Below are 13894 nucleotides of genomic sequence, written 5' to 3' on the forward strand. Positions count from 1 at the left end.
ATAATTATATTTACAATATAAATATAATTTTTATAATTATATTTACAATATAAATATAATTTTTATAATTATATTTACAATATAAATATAATTTTTATAACTATACTTATATATTTTTGTATATTTATTTTATGATATAATATATATCATATATTTATTTTATAATATTTAATATAGATATAAATAATAAATTTCACTCGCGTCCGTGTGAAGAGACCACCAAACAGGTTTTGTGTGAGCAATAAAGCTGTTTATTTCACCTGGGCGCAGGCGGGCTGAGTCCGAAAAGAGAGTGAGCGAAGGGAGATACAGGTGGGGCTGTTTTATAAGATTTGGGTAAGTAAAGGAAAATTACAGTCAAGGGGGGTTGTTCTCTGGCGGGCAGAGTGGGGGTCACGAGGTGCTCAGTAGGGGAGCTTTTGAGCCAGGATGAGCCAGGAGAAGGAATTTCACAGATAATGTCATCAGTTAAGGCAGGAACAGGCCATTTTCACTTCTTTTGTGGTGGAATGTCATCAGTTAAGGCAGGAACTAGCCATCTGGATGTGTACGCGCAGGTCACAGGGGATATGATGGCTTAGACATCCTGTGTCAGAGGCCTGACATTCGTGTCTTCTTATATTAATAAGAAAAATAAAATGAAACAGTGGTAAAATGTTGGGATGGCGAAAATTTTGGGGGATGGTATGGAGAGATAATGGGTGATGTTTCTCAGGGCTGTTTCCAGCGGGATTAGGGGCGGCGCGGGAACCTAGAGTGGGAGAGATTAAGCTGAAGGAAGATTTTGTGGTAAGGGGTGATATTGTGGGGTTGTTAGAAGAAACATTTGTCATTTAGAATTATTGGTGATGGCCTGGATACAGTTTTGTATGAATTGAAAAACTAAACGGAATAAGAGAAGGAGAAAAACAGGTATTAAAGGACTAAGAATTGGGAGGACCTAGGACATCTAATTAGAGAGTGCCTAAGGAGATTCAGCATAGTCCTGCCAGCAAAGATTATTTATTTCAAGAGTTAAGAGTGGCAGGTTGGGGATAGCACCAGGAGATATCAGCTGTGATGGCTTGGAGAAACAGTGTAAACCGGCAGTGTAAACAAGAGCAGGGCATGGATGAGTAGTTGAGAACAGTGAATAGGAGTATGACTAGACAGAAGATAGTAGGGATGACAAGTTTTTTTGGGGCACAGTCCAAGTTGGTCTGGTGTCTGGAATGGGACTGGGGCCTAATAAAAAGGAACATCTATACAGGAGTTCAAATGGGCTGTACCCTGCAGCATTCTGAGGACAGGCCTGAATTCTGAGAAGGGAAAGTGGTAAAAGTATTGTCTAGTCCTTTTTAAGTTGGTGGCTGAGCTTGGTGAGGTTTTGAAAGACCATTAGTCTGTTCTACCTTTCCTGAAGACTGAGGACTGTAAGGGATATAAAGGTTTCACTGAATACCAAGAGCCTGAAAAAATGCTTGGCTGATTTGACTAATAAAGGCCAGTCTGCTATTGGACTGTATAGAGGTGAGAAGGCCAAACCCAGGAATTATGTCTGACAGAAGGGAAGAAATGACCGTGACGGCCTTCTTAGACCCTATGGGAAAGGCCTCTACCTATCCAGTGAAAGTGTCTACCTAGACCAAGAGGTATTTTAGTTTCCTGACTTGGGGCATGTTGAGTAAAGCTAATTTGCCAGTCCTGGGCAGGGGCAAATCCCTGAGCTTGATGTGTAGGGAAGGGAGGGGGCCTGAATAATCCCTGAGAAGTAGTAGAATAGCAGATGGAACACCGAGAAGTTATTTCTTTGAGGATAGATTTCCACAATGGAAAAGAAATGAGAGGTTCTAAGAGGCGGGCTGGTGGCTTGTACTATAGCATAGCCTGCCTTTGCTGGTGTGTGGCGATTAGGCCTGGTGGAACTGCCATCAATAAACCAAGTGTGATCAGGGTGAGGAAAAGGAAAGAAGGAAATATGGGGAGATGGGGTGAATGTCAGATGGATCAGAGAGATACAGTCACGAGGGTCAGGTGTGGTATCTGGAATAATGTGGGAGGCCGGATTGAAGTCCGGGCCAGGAACAATGGGAATTGTGGGAGACTTAACAAAGAGTGAGTACAGCTGAAGGAGCCGGGGAGCAGAAAGTATATGTGTCAGGTGTGAGGAAGAAAATAGATTTTGGAAGTTAAGAGAACTGTAGAGAGTGAGTTGAGCATAGTTTGTGATTTTAAGGGCCTCTAAAAGGATTAGGGTGGTGGCAGCCGCCGCAAGCAAACTTGAGGGCTAGGCAAAACAGTAAGGTCAAGTAATTTGAATAAAAAGGCTACTGGGCGTGGTCCCGGTTCTTTTGTAAGAATTCTGACTGCACAGCCCTGCACTTCAGCTGTGGGTAATGAAAAGGGTTGGGATGAGTCAGGGAGAGCTAGGATGGGGGCAGTCTCTAAAGCTGCCTTCAAGGAATGGAAAGAGGAGTGGGGAAAGGTTTTAGGATCTATGGGGTCAGCTAGGTTTCCTTTTGTGAGTTTATATAATGGTTTTGTTAGGATGGCAAAACCGGGTATCTAAAGTCGAAAGTATCCAACCATGCCTAGGAAGGAAAGGAGTTGTTGTTTTACAGGTGTTGGGGTTTGAGAGATCAGCTGAACATGATTGGCAGGGAGAGCACATGTGTTTTTATGAGAATTACGCTGAGATAGGTAACAGATGAGGAAGAAATTTGGGCTTGACTGAAGTAATCGGGGCTGTCTGTGAAGCTTTGTGGCAGTACAGCCCAGGTAATCCGCTGAGCCTGATGGGTGTCAGGGTCAGTCCACGAGAAAGCGAAGAGAGGCTGGGAGGAAGGGTGCAAAGGAATAGTAAAGAAAGCATGTTTGAGATCTAGAACAGAATAATGGGTTGTGGAGGGAGGTATTGAGGATAGGAGAGTATATGGGTTTGGCACAATGGGGTGGATAGGCAAAACAATCTGGTTGATAAGGCGCAGATCCTGAACTAACCTGTAAGGCTTGTCTGGTTCTAGGACAGGTAAAATGGGGGAATTGTAAGAAGAGTTTATAGGCTTTAAAAGGCCATGCTGTAGTAGGCGAGTGATAACAGGCTTTAACTCTTTTAAAGCATGCTGTGGGATGGGATATTGGGGTTGAGTGGGGAAAGGGTGATTAGGTTTTAACGAGATGGTAAGGGGTGCATAATCGGTCACTAAGGAGGGAGTAGAGGTATCTTATACTTGTGGGATAAGGTGGGGGGATACAAGAGGAGGACGCAAAGGAGGCTTTTGATTGGGAAGAAGGGCAGCAATGAGATGTAGCTGTAGTCCAGGAATAGTCAGGGAAGCAAATAATTTAGTTAAAGTGTCTCGGCCTAATAAGGGAACTGGGTAGGTGGGGATAACTGAAAGGAGTGCTTAAAAGAGTATTGTCTAAGTTGGCACCAGAGTTGGGGAGTTTTAAGAGGTTTAGAAGCCTGGCCGTCAATACCCACAACAGTTATGGAGGCAAGGGAAATAGGCCCTTGAAAAGAAGGTAATGTGGAGTGGGTAGCCTCTGTATTGATTAAGAAGGGGACGGACTTACCCTCCACTGTGAGAGTTACCTAAAGCTCGGCATCCGTGATGGTCTACAGGGCTTCCGAGGCGATCGGGCGGCGTCAGTCTTCAGCCGCTAAGCCGAGAAGATCTAGGAAGGAGTCAGACAGCCTTGGGCCAGAGTTCCAGGGGCTCCGGGAATGGCTGCCAGGTGAGTTGAACAGTCCAATTTTCAGTGGGGTCCCGCACCGATGGGACACGGCTTAGGAGGAATCCTGGGCTGCGGGCATTCCTTGGCCTGGTGGCCAGATTTCTGGCACTTGTAGCAAGCTCCTGGGGGAGGTGGGCCTGGAGAAACGCCTGGCCACTGCGGTTTAGGCATTTGGAAATTCTTGTGTGCTGGAGATGTGGCTGGGGTTTGTCTCACAGTGGAGGCAAGGAATTGCAACTGAGAAATATGTTGCTACTTGGCTGTGTCTACTCTATTATTGTACACCTTGAAGGTGAGGTTAATTAAGTACTATTGTGGGGTTTGAGGGCTGGAATTTAACTTTTGGAGTTTTATCTAATGTCGGGAGCAGATTGGGTAATAAAATGTATATTGAGAATAAGACGGCCTTTTGACCTTTTAGGGTTTAGGGCTGTAAAGCGTCTCAGGGTTGCTGCCAAATGAGCCACGAGCTGGGCTGGATTTTTATATTTGATGAAAAAGAGCCTAAACACTCTCTTATTTGGTATAAAGAAAAAGGAGCATTAACCTTGACTATGCCTTTAACTCCAGCCACCTTTTTAAGAGGAAATTGCTGGGCAGGTGGGGGAGGGCTAGTCATGGAACGAAACTGTAAGCCGCACCGGGTGTGAGGAGGGGAGGTGATAAAAGGATTATAGAGTGGAGGAGCAGAGGCTGAGGAAGAACTGGGACCTAGCTCAGCCTGGCAAGGAGGGGAGAGATCAGATGGGTCTGTAGAAAAGGAAGATTAGAAAGACTCAGTAACGCTTGGGGTTGGGACTGAGGGGACAGGCAGGAGGGAAAAAAGGAAGATTTGGGATGAGTCCTATTGGGAACAGAGACTAGGGAGGGAACAATGTGTAAAAGAATGCCTGGACATCAGGCACCTCAGACCGTTTGTCCATTTTAAGACAAGAATTATTTAGATCTTGCAGGATGGAAAAATTGAAAGTGCAATTTTCTGGCTATTTGGAACCACTGTCAAGTTTGTATTGGGGTCAAGCGGCATTGTAGAAGAAAATAAGGCATTTAGGTTTTAGGTCAGGTGTGAGTTGAAGAGGTTTTAAGTTTTTAAGAACACAGGCTAAGGGAGAAGAAGGGGGAATGGAGGGCGGAAGCTTGCCCATAGTGAAGGAAGCAAGTCCAGAGAAAAGGAGTAGAGACACAGAGGGAAGGGTTTTGGGGGTTCTTACCCTCCAGAAAAGCGGGAAAGGGGTCGGGGCACGGAAATAAGGGGTTGGGGCACAGATATAAGAGGTCAGGGTGCAGAAATAAGGGATCGGGGTGCAGAGATAAGAGGTTGGGGCGCGGAAATAAGCCAGGCGTCCCTGTGTGGTCAGACACCTCTGAAACGTGGGTGAATAATCAGAGGCGTCCCTGCAATGATTAAACACCAAGGGAAGGCTGCTTTCCCTAGTCCGTGACTGGCGCCGGAGTTTTGGGTCCATGGATAAAACGTGTCTCCTTTGTCTCTACCAGAAAATGAAAGGAATTGAAATTAAAAGATGGGAGAGATTGAAGGGTGGCACCAAGATCGAAAGGAGAAAGTGGTTGAGGGACAGTGAGAGGTTGGAGAAGAGAGTAAGAAGAGGCCGCTTACCCGATTTAAAATTGGCGAGATGTTCCTTGGGCTGGTGGGTCTGAGGACCCGAGGTCGTAGGTGGATCTTTTTCATGGAGCAAAGAGCAGGAGGACAGGGGATTGATCTCCCAAGGGAGGTCCCCTGATCCCAGTCACCGCACCAAATTTCACTGGCGTCCGTGTGAAGAGACCACCAAACAGGCTTTGTGTGAGCAATAAAGCTGTTTATTTCACCTGGGGGTAGGTGGGCTGAGTCCGAAAAGAGTCAGCGAAGGGAGATATGGGGTGGGGGTGGGGGCATTTTATAAGATTTGGGTAGGTAGAGGAAAATTATAGTCAAAGGGGTGTTCTCTGGGGGGCAGGTGTGGGGGTCACAAGGTGCTCAGTAGGGGAGCTTTTCAGCCAGGAGAAGGAATTTCTCAAGATAATGTCATCAGTTAAGGCAGGAACAGGCCATTTTCACTACTTTTGTGGTGGAATGTCATCAGTTAAGGCAGAAACTGGCATCTGTATGTGTACGTGCAGGTCATGGGATACGATGGCTTAGCTTGGGCTCAGAGGCCTGACAATAAATATAATAATTATTTATAAAAGTTTTAAATATTTATATAAACAATATTATCATTTATATATTGTCATTTATAATTATTTATTAAGAATATTTTATATGTATATGCAAAGTTTTGTTATTTTCCTATTTTGCTAAAACAAAGTTGGGGCCACATTCTATTAAATGCATAAACTACTTACATGTTTTTTAAACATCATGTAAAATTTTATTTGTTGACTGAGGTATTAGTCCAAAGAAGTACGTTTGCTTAGTATACCCATCATTTAAAACATCCTTGTGTACCTCAATAGATAAAATCCTTCTCACATCTGTAGAAAAACACATAAAGCAACACCAATATACCGAAGCAGTCGCATCTAATACTCAGATCACAACATGTGCATTACATAGAACCTCTGTTGTTCAACACGTGAAGGAAAGCTATTGGGTTCGAAATCAGGTTTATAAAGTAGAATTGGCTACTGGCTGGGGAGAGATGCTATTGCGGGGCTGGTGAAACACTTTTTATTCTTTCTTTTCCTTTAATTTGGAGAGTCAGTAGCCTGTGAAGCTCCTTGTTTCTGTGCACTGGAGTCAGGCTGATGCAATTTAGGAATCAGGCAGTCACTTCTGAAGTCCTCTTAGTTATGCAAACCTAGGGCGTGTCCTCCCCCATTACCCTGGGGAGCAATCTGCTTTTGTTTAACAGAGACCATCCCTTTTTAATGGCCAGGTGGAGCAGGGTTAGTTTGCATAAGCCGTCTTTTGAGGAAGAAAGGAATAAGGTCCCGGCCAAGTACACCGGATTTTACACTGTAAATACATCTGGGTCGCCTCTAACCTCTGTCGCTGCAGACATTGGCTCTTCAAGGGGGAAATCATAGACACAGGTTGAACCCAAGACAGGACAGCCAGGGCTGAAACATTTTGGGGGCAGCTTTGATTTAACCTTGAATGTGGCTGAGAATCTGAGCCCTTTATGACCCTGGAGGGTGAATGGAAAAGTGAATGCTATTTGGGAAACAAGGGTTGAATGGGAGGGATATAAAGTAATAAGTGGAACTCCAGTTCCTGCACACCCTCCAAGCATCACAGTCACAGATGGGTGCAAGATCCATCTTCAGCAGGGACACTACTTGGCAGCAAGCAGCCAGAGATTTTCAGGACTTGACTCTCAGCCCAGTCCCCCACCCCAAGGGCGCTGAGAAGTAAAGCTGACTCCCTTCGGGAACATGTGATCCCGAAGTTATTTTTTGGCTATTTCCAAGGAGAACTGGGATTCCTCAAGAGGGAGATTCTGAGTTTGGTGCTTGAAAGGACAGGAGGGTATTTTAGAAGGTCAACTGTGGAGGAAAGGGGATGTGTAAGCATCGTGAGTTTGTAAAGCAGATCGTGAATTTCGTTAATTTCTGCATTAATGCATTAATTGAGTTTGTATTTACTATTTTTCCCTCCTGTAAATGGCACCCCTGACTTCTGAGTTGTTCAAATCAAAATCTTAGTAGTTGTCCTTGAGTCCTCACTGTCCACAGCAAACATTCACTCCAGGGCACATCCTGCCGCCCTGAGAAGCACCTCCAGTTCCTTCCGGTACCTGGGTCCCAGTCACTAGGAGCCTGTGTAAGGGCATTTGCAAAACAAAAGTGAGAGGCTGAATTCTCCCTGCAGGAGATAAAGGACCAGACTTCTCCCCCTCTGTTTCTTAGAGCATTTTCTTTAGAAAACCTACAACTGGAAGTACTTTCTCAGTTCCTTTGAAATGTATGTGGATGTTTACAAAAGCTAAATAAGCCTCCTGCCAGCTTTAAGACCTAGGAATGTCTTTCCTTAGGATCTGAGGCCATCTCTTTGAAATGCATCATCAAGGAAGGTAGCGCCCATGCCTACCCCTTCCAGGAAAGGACAGGAGCCTAACTCTTCAGCAGGCACCTGACTCCGAGTTGCAAAACGACCTCCTTTCATAAGGATGTACAAAGTTTATTTTTTCTTTATATAAAACCACAGCTACCACAGATGATCACCCCAATTTCTGGGTGGATCTAGGATGGACTATGTGTTGACCAAGGGTACTGTTAAGCCCTCTTGCTAGAGGACTAGTTACTGTTTATCTTGAGAACAAGTCTGTAATGAGTTTTATCTGCTTGATAAAGAGTGAGATTTCTTTGCAATTTCTTAGCAGATTGCCAGTGACATGAATCGCATTCTAGTTGAAAGCTTATTCAACAATAATAGTGTTTCTATTTTTTTTCTCTATTACTTTTGTGGAGAGGTTTTTCTGGGTAGGGAGAAGTTTTGGTTTTAATTATTTATTTCCCCCAACGCACTTGCCCGAACTCCCTTCTTGTCTACCCCCAGTGCAATCCATTCTCTGCACTGCATCTAGGAAGATCTGCTAAGAAGGCACATCAGTTCACATTACTTCTTTATTTAAAAACCCTTGAGTGGATTCCCATCACTCTAGCTCCACACCTGGATCTGGTGGTCCCTTGGCATCAGGGCCCTTGCCTGCCTTACATCCACTGTGCCTCACCCACACTAGCCCCTCATTCTTCCTTGGAATCCATGATCTCATTCCTCACATGGGACTTCTCACTGGCTACACGGTTCCCTGAAATGTTCCTGTATCTGGTCTTTGCAAAACTCCTTATTTGGGTCACCCTCAAATGCCAGTTTCTCCTCCAAGAAGCCAGTTCCTCAGTCACACTCTCACATATTAAACTCTTCTATTCTCTGTTCACCCCCATTCTCTTTATTTTATTTTAATTTTTATTTTTTTGTGACAGAGTCTCACTCTGTCACCCAGGCTGGTCTCAGTTTTGGCTCACTGCAACCTCCACCTCCCCTGTTCAAGTGATTCTCCTGCCTCAGCCTCCTGAGTAGCTGGGATTACAGGCATGTGCTGCCCTACCCAGCTAATTTTTGAATTTTTGAAAGAGATGGGGTTTTGCCATGTTGGCCATGCTGGCCTCGAACTCCTGAACTCAGGTGATCTTGCCTGCCTCGGCATCCCAAAGTGCTGGGATTACAGGTGTGAACCACCAGGCCCGGCCTTTTTATTTTCTTAATCATCAATATTTACATGGATTTCTTGTTCCCTTGACACACTGAGAGCTCTGTCTTTCATGGTGCCATTTTAGCAGTTGATCAAAAATTCGTGGAATTAGAGTTCTAATTCTTTCTCTCTTTTTTTGCTGTAGAAAAAAGTGTTTTAGAAAGCTTACAATTTATTGCTTATAGAAATTTTGTAAGTGAATTATAACGCAAGAGTTATTACCTTTGTGGATGTGAGTGAACCATGTATTCATTTTTGTATTGGTGTAAGTGAAGATGTAAGGGCAGAAGTGACCTCAAAACAGCACAAATATGGTGAGAAGCTGCCTGGGTGAGGTGTCAGGTGTGATCTCTCACGTGCCCCTAAATGTTGGTGGGACACAGGGCAGGGGCAGAAAGAGAGGCTCACAGACCATGTGATTTGATATGTAAAAGTCCTCATGCCTTCCTTGACAAATGTACATTCACAGCGATGTGGGTGGTAGCTGTGGTTTGTAGTCCTCAGGCTCCCTGGAGGGCATAGCTGAAATTTGGCCACCTGATGCAGACTCCTCCTGTCCCTGCCCCCTTCCCCACCTGCTTGCTCCTGAACCTCTAGGAGTGAATCCATGACAATGTGGACCCCTCTGCTGACTCTTTAATGCTCCTTGCATCTCTGACAAACCATTTCAGGTGCCAGCCAAGCTGTCTACCCTCAGGAGCAGAGGCCCAAGGAAAAGGCCCATCGAACCCTAAGAGGCAAGCTCAGGTCCATCTGGGCCAGGATTCCAGGGTCTTGAATACCCAGAGAATGGCCCAGGACATTCTCCCTTCCCAGTGGGGAGAAGATCAGCCAGAGGGGGCCTCTGAGCCTGGGTCAGCAGGCAAGGCCCCCGCCCCGAGTTCTAAAATAGAACTGTGGAAAACACTTAAACCACGTCTCCCAACAGTTGAGATTAACATGTGCAGACACAGAATGAAATGTTACACTAAAAAAACAAAAACAACAACAAAAAACCAACTTAACGCATAGATTCACTAAGAATCACAATGAAGCCTCCAATCTACTGTACAAAATTAGGCAAGGTCAAAAATTCTCAAGGGGGGCCCAGGATCTCTGTGGAATTCATGCATTTTCATAGTTCCAGAAGGGAAGCATGTGCTGATGACTCAGGAATTCTGAATCCCATTATAACCACCTCCCAAAATCTGCAGGTCGCCAATTGTTTACTTTCTATATCAACATCATCAAACCACACATACAACATTCAAGCATGAACAACACCGGCTGTGCGTGGTGTCTCATGTCTGTAATCCCAGTGCTTTGGGAGCCCAAGGCAGGAGGATGACTGGAGGCCAGCCTGGGCAAAACAATGAGATGTAGGAGTGTGACAAACAGAAATTAAAGAATGAAGTATGAAAACAGGAGAAGATTTTCATTAAAACCTTTACTGTAATAGGAAGCATGAAATTTTAACTTGTAATTAGGGTGATGACACATTCAACCTTATCCAGGACAGTACTGGCTTGCGCCTGTCATCTCAGCATAGTGATGAACAGCATCCATGTTTACTCTTAAAATATCCCAATTTGAATAAAAATTACGTAATCTTCCCACCTATGAAGTCCTTTAAAACTGGAGCTTAGGAAGAATAAGGGAAATGGCTGGAAGTGTGAAACAGAAAACAGGGAAAATCCAGTGACATCACTGAAGCCTCTCAGCCAGGCATGCCTGAAATCAATTCCCTCACTATATATTTTTTTTTTTTTTTTGAGAAGGAGTCTCGCTCTGTCACCCAGGCTGGAGTACAGTGGCGCGATCTTGGCTCACTGCAAGCTCCACCTCCTGGGTTCACGCTCTCTCACTCTTTTTACTCATGTCAGCAATACTTGATTTTTTTTATTTCTTAAGATAATTTTGGTAAATTTCTATTATTTACTGCCAAACAGACTTGACTAACACATTCTCTCCCATCTCTGGGCCTTTTGCAAACATGTGTCCATTGCTAGGGACAATTTTACCCTCTTCTCTTGTTCACTTGGCTAAATTCTACTTACTCTATTAATCTTAGGTTAAATACCATATTTTCAAGATTGAGTTCCTTGATTCCCACAGCTCTAGGATAAATGCTTTTTAGAGGATCCCTGACATTTTCTAGTTAGATAAACTGTTCCCCGGCACTCCACCTCAGTCTGCTTTTACCTTCTCTGGAAGGTGTACTTGCTGAGCTCAGATGCTGTAACTGTCCTGCTCGTTGATAAACCAAATAGCATCACAGTGCGCAGTGTACAGTGGGTTCTCAAAAAATCTTTGTCGAATGAAGTGTTTAAAGCACTTAGCCCGAGAACTGGCCCCTAATAGGTATTAAATAAATAGTAACTATTATAAGATGTATCATAATGTAACAAAGGATATGAAGAATAAAGATGCACTGTGAGTTGTTTTTGTTGCTGCTGCTGCTGTTATTGAGACAGAGACTCGCTCTTGCCCAGTCTGGAGTGCAGTGGCGTGATCTCAGTTCACTGCAACCTCTGCCTCCTGGGTTCAAGTGATTCTCATGCCTCAGCCACTCGAGTAGCTGTGACTACAGGTGCCCACCACCACGCTCGGCTATTTTTTTGTATTTTTAGTAGTGATGGGGTTTCACCATGTTGGCCAGGCTGGCCTTGAACTCCTGACCTTGGGTGATCCGCCCACCTTGGCCTCCCAAAATGCTGGGATTACAGGCATGAGCCATGGCACCCGGCCTGTGAGATTTAAGAAAAAAAAACAAGTAACTCAAATAATCAAGTCTCAAGAAAATACGTTTACAATCATATAAATACACACACACACATATATACATATATGAGATAATGTAAACATGTAATTAAAACATTGATGTATTAACTTCAAACATGTAAACTTTGATTGAAAAAGAAATAATGGACATTTATAATAAGCTCCAAGAAGCAAGACGAGAATGGTGTTTATTTCCGTTTTTTTTTAATCTATTCAATTTCCATGTCTAGACTTCATTACAGAAAACTTTGTTTGCAATTTAGTGATGTTTATTTTGTAAATGGCTAATGGCACTCTGTTGCTATGAAATGTTTAGAAATGGATCGAAAATGCTATTGCAAAGCCAACTAAATTATAGACATGAAATAAATGTCAAGGACAAAATTATTATATTTTGCATGTCAGGTTAAAAACTAATGAATAGTATATCAAAAATGTAGGTTCTTATAAAAGCTAACATGTTATAAAGCAGGCTCCATGTGACCAAATACACATTTTTATTTATTGTTTTATTATACTTTAGGTTTTAGGGTACATGTGTACAACGTGCAGGTTTGTTACATATGTATACATGTGCCATGTTGGTATGCTGCACCCATTAACTTCTCATTTAACATTAGGTATATCTCCTAATGCTATCCCTCCCCCCTCTCCCCACCCCACAACAGGCCCCAGAGTGTGATGTTCCCCTTCCTGTGTCCATGTGTTCTCATTGTTCAATTCCCAACTATGAGTGAGAACATGAGGTGTTTGGTTTTTTGTCCTTGTGATAGTTCGCTGACAATAATGGTTTCCAGCTTCACCCATGTCCCTACAAAGGACATGAACTCATCCTTTTTTATGGCTGCATAGTATTCCATGGTGTATATGTGCCACATTTTCTTAATCCAGTCTATCATTGTTGGACATTTAGGTTGGTTCCAAGTCTTTGCTATTGTGAATAGTGCCACAATAAACATATGTGTGCATGTGTCTTTATAGAAGCATGATTTATAATCCTTTGGGTATATATCCAGTAATGGGATGGCTGGATCAAATGGTATTTCTAGTTCTAGATACCTGAGGAATTGTCACACCGACTTCCACAATGGTTGAACTAGTTTACAGTCCCACCAACAGTGTAAAAGTGTTCCTATTTCTCCACATCCTCTCCAGCACCTGTTGTTTCCTGACTTTTTAATGATCACCATTCTAACTGGTGTGAGATGGTAGCTCATTGTGGTTTTGATTTGCATTTCTCTGATGGCCAGTGATGATGAACATTTTTTCATGTGTCTTTTGGCTGCATAAATATCTTCTTTTGAGAAGTGTCTGTTCATATCCTTTGCCCACTTATTGAAGGGGTTGTTTGTTTTTTCTTGTAAATTTGTTTGAGTTCATTGTAGATTCTGGATATTAGCCCTTTTGTCAGTTGAGTAGATTGCAAAAATTTTCTCCCATTCTGTAGGTTGCCTGTTCAGTCTGATGGTAGTTTCTTTTGCTGTGCAGAAGCTCTTTAGTTTAATTAGATCCCATTTGTCAATTTTGGCTTTTCTTGCCATCGCTTTTGGTGTTTTAGACATGAAGTCCTTGCCCATGCCTATGTCCTGAATGGTATTGCCTAGGTTTTCTTCTAGGGATTTTATGGTTTTAGGTCTAACATGTAAGTCTTTAATCCATCTCAAATTAATTTTTGTATAAGGTGTAAGGAAGGGATCCAGTTTCAGCTTTCTCCATATGGCTAGCCAGTTTTCCCAGCACCATTTATTAAATAGGGAATCCTTTCCCCATTTCTTGTTTTTGTCAGGTTTGTCAAAGATCAGATAGTTGTAGATCTGTGGCATTATTTCTAAGGGCTCTGTTCTGTTCCATTGGTCTACATCTCTGTTTTGGTACCAGTGCCATGCTGTTTTGGTTACTGTAGCCTTGTAGTATAGTTTGAAGTCAGGTAGCATGATGCCTCCAGCTTTGTTCTTTTGGCTTAGGATTGACTTGGCAATGTGGGCTCTTTTTTGGTTCCATAGGAACTTTAAAGTAGTTTTTTCCAATTCTGTGAAGAAAGTCATTGGTAACTTGATAGGGATGGCATTGAATCTATAAATTACCTTGGGCAGTATGGCCATTTTCAGCATATTGATTCTTCCTACCCATAAGCATGGAATGTTCTTCCATTTGTTTGTCTCCTCTTCTATTTCATTGAGCAGTGGTTTGTAGTTCTCCTTGAAGAGGTCCTTCAC

The 13894-nt window shown here is 43.2% G+C and overlaps 1 protein-coding gene and 1 long non-coding RNA gene across 3 annotated transcripts in view; one reads left to right on the forward strand and one right to left on the reverse strand.

The window, feature by feature from the left end:
* CSMD1 (CUB and Sushi multiple domains 1) overlaps positions 1-13894 on the reverse strand; it is a 2090911-nt gene that overhangs the window by 306228 nt on the left and 1770789 nt on the right. The gene's annotated exons all lie outside the window — the stretch shown is intronic.
* Positions 2379-13894, forward strand: part of LOC134739983 (uncharacterized) — a 65286-nt gene continuing 53770 nt past the window's right edge. Inside the window, exons 1-2 of one of the 2 annotated variants that reach the window (XR_010127146.1) lie at positions 2379-2757; positions 3605-3717. This is a non-coding gene — a long non-coding RNA (uncharacterized LOC134739983). Of the gene's footprint in view, positions 2758-3201; positions 3505-3604; positions 3718-13894 lie in introns of those variants that run through there. The other variant, XR_010127145.1, reaches the window with a different exon arrangement.

This window comes from Pongo pygmaeus, chromosome 7 (genome assembly GCF_028885625.2).
Source record: "Pongo pygmaeus isolate AG05252 chromosome 7, NHGRI_mPonPyg2-v2.0_pri, whole genome shotgun sequence".
Taxonomy (NCBI): Eukaryota; Metazoa; Chordata; class Mammalia; order Primates; family Hominidae; genus Pongo; species Pongo pygmaeus.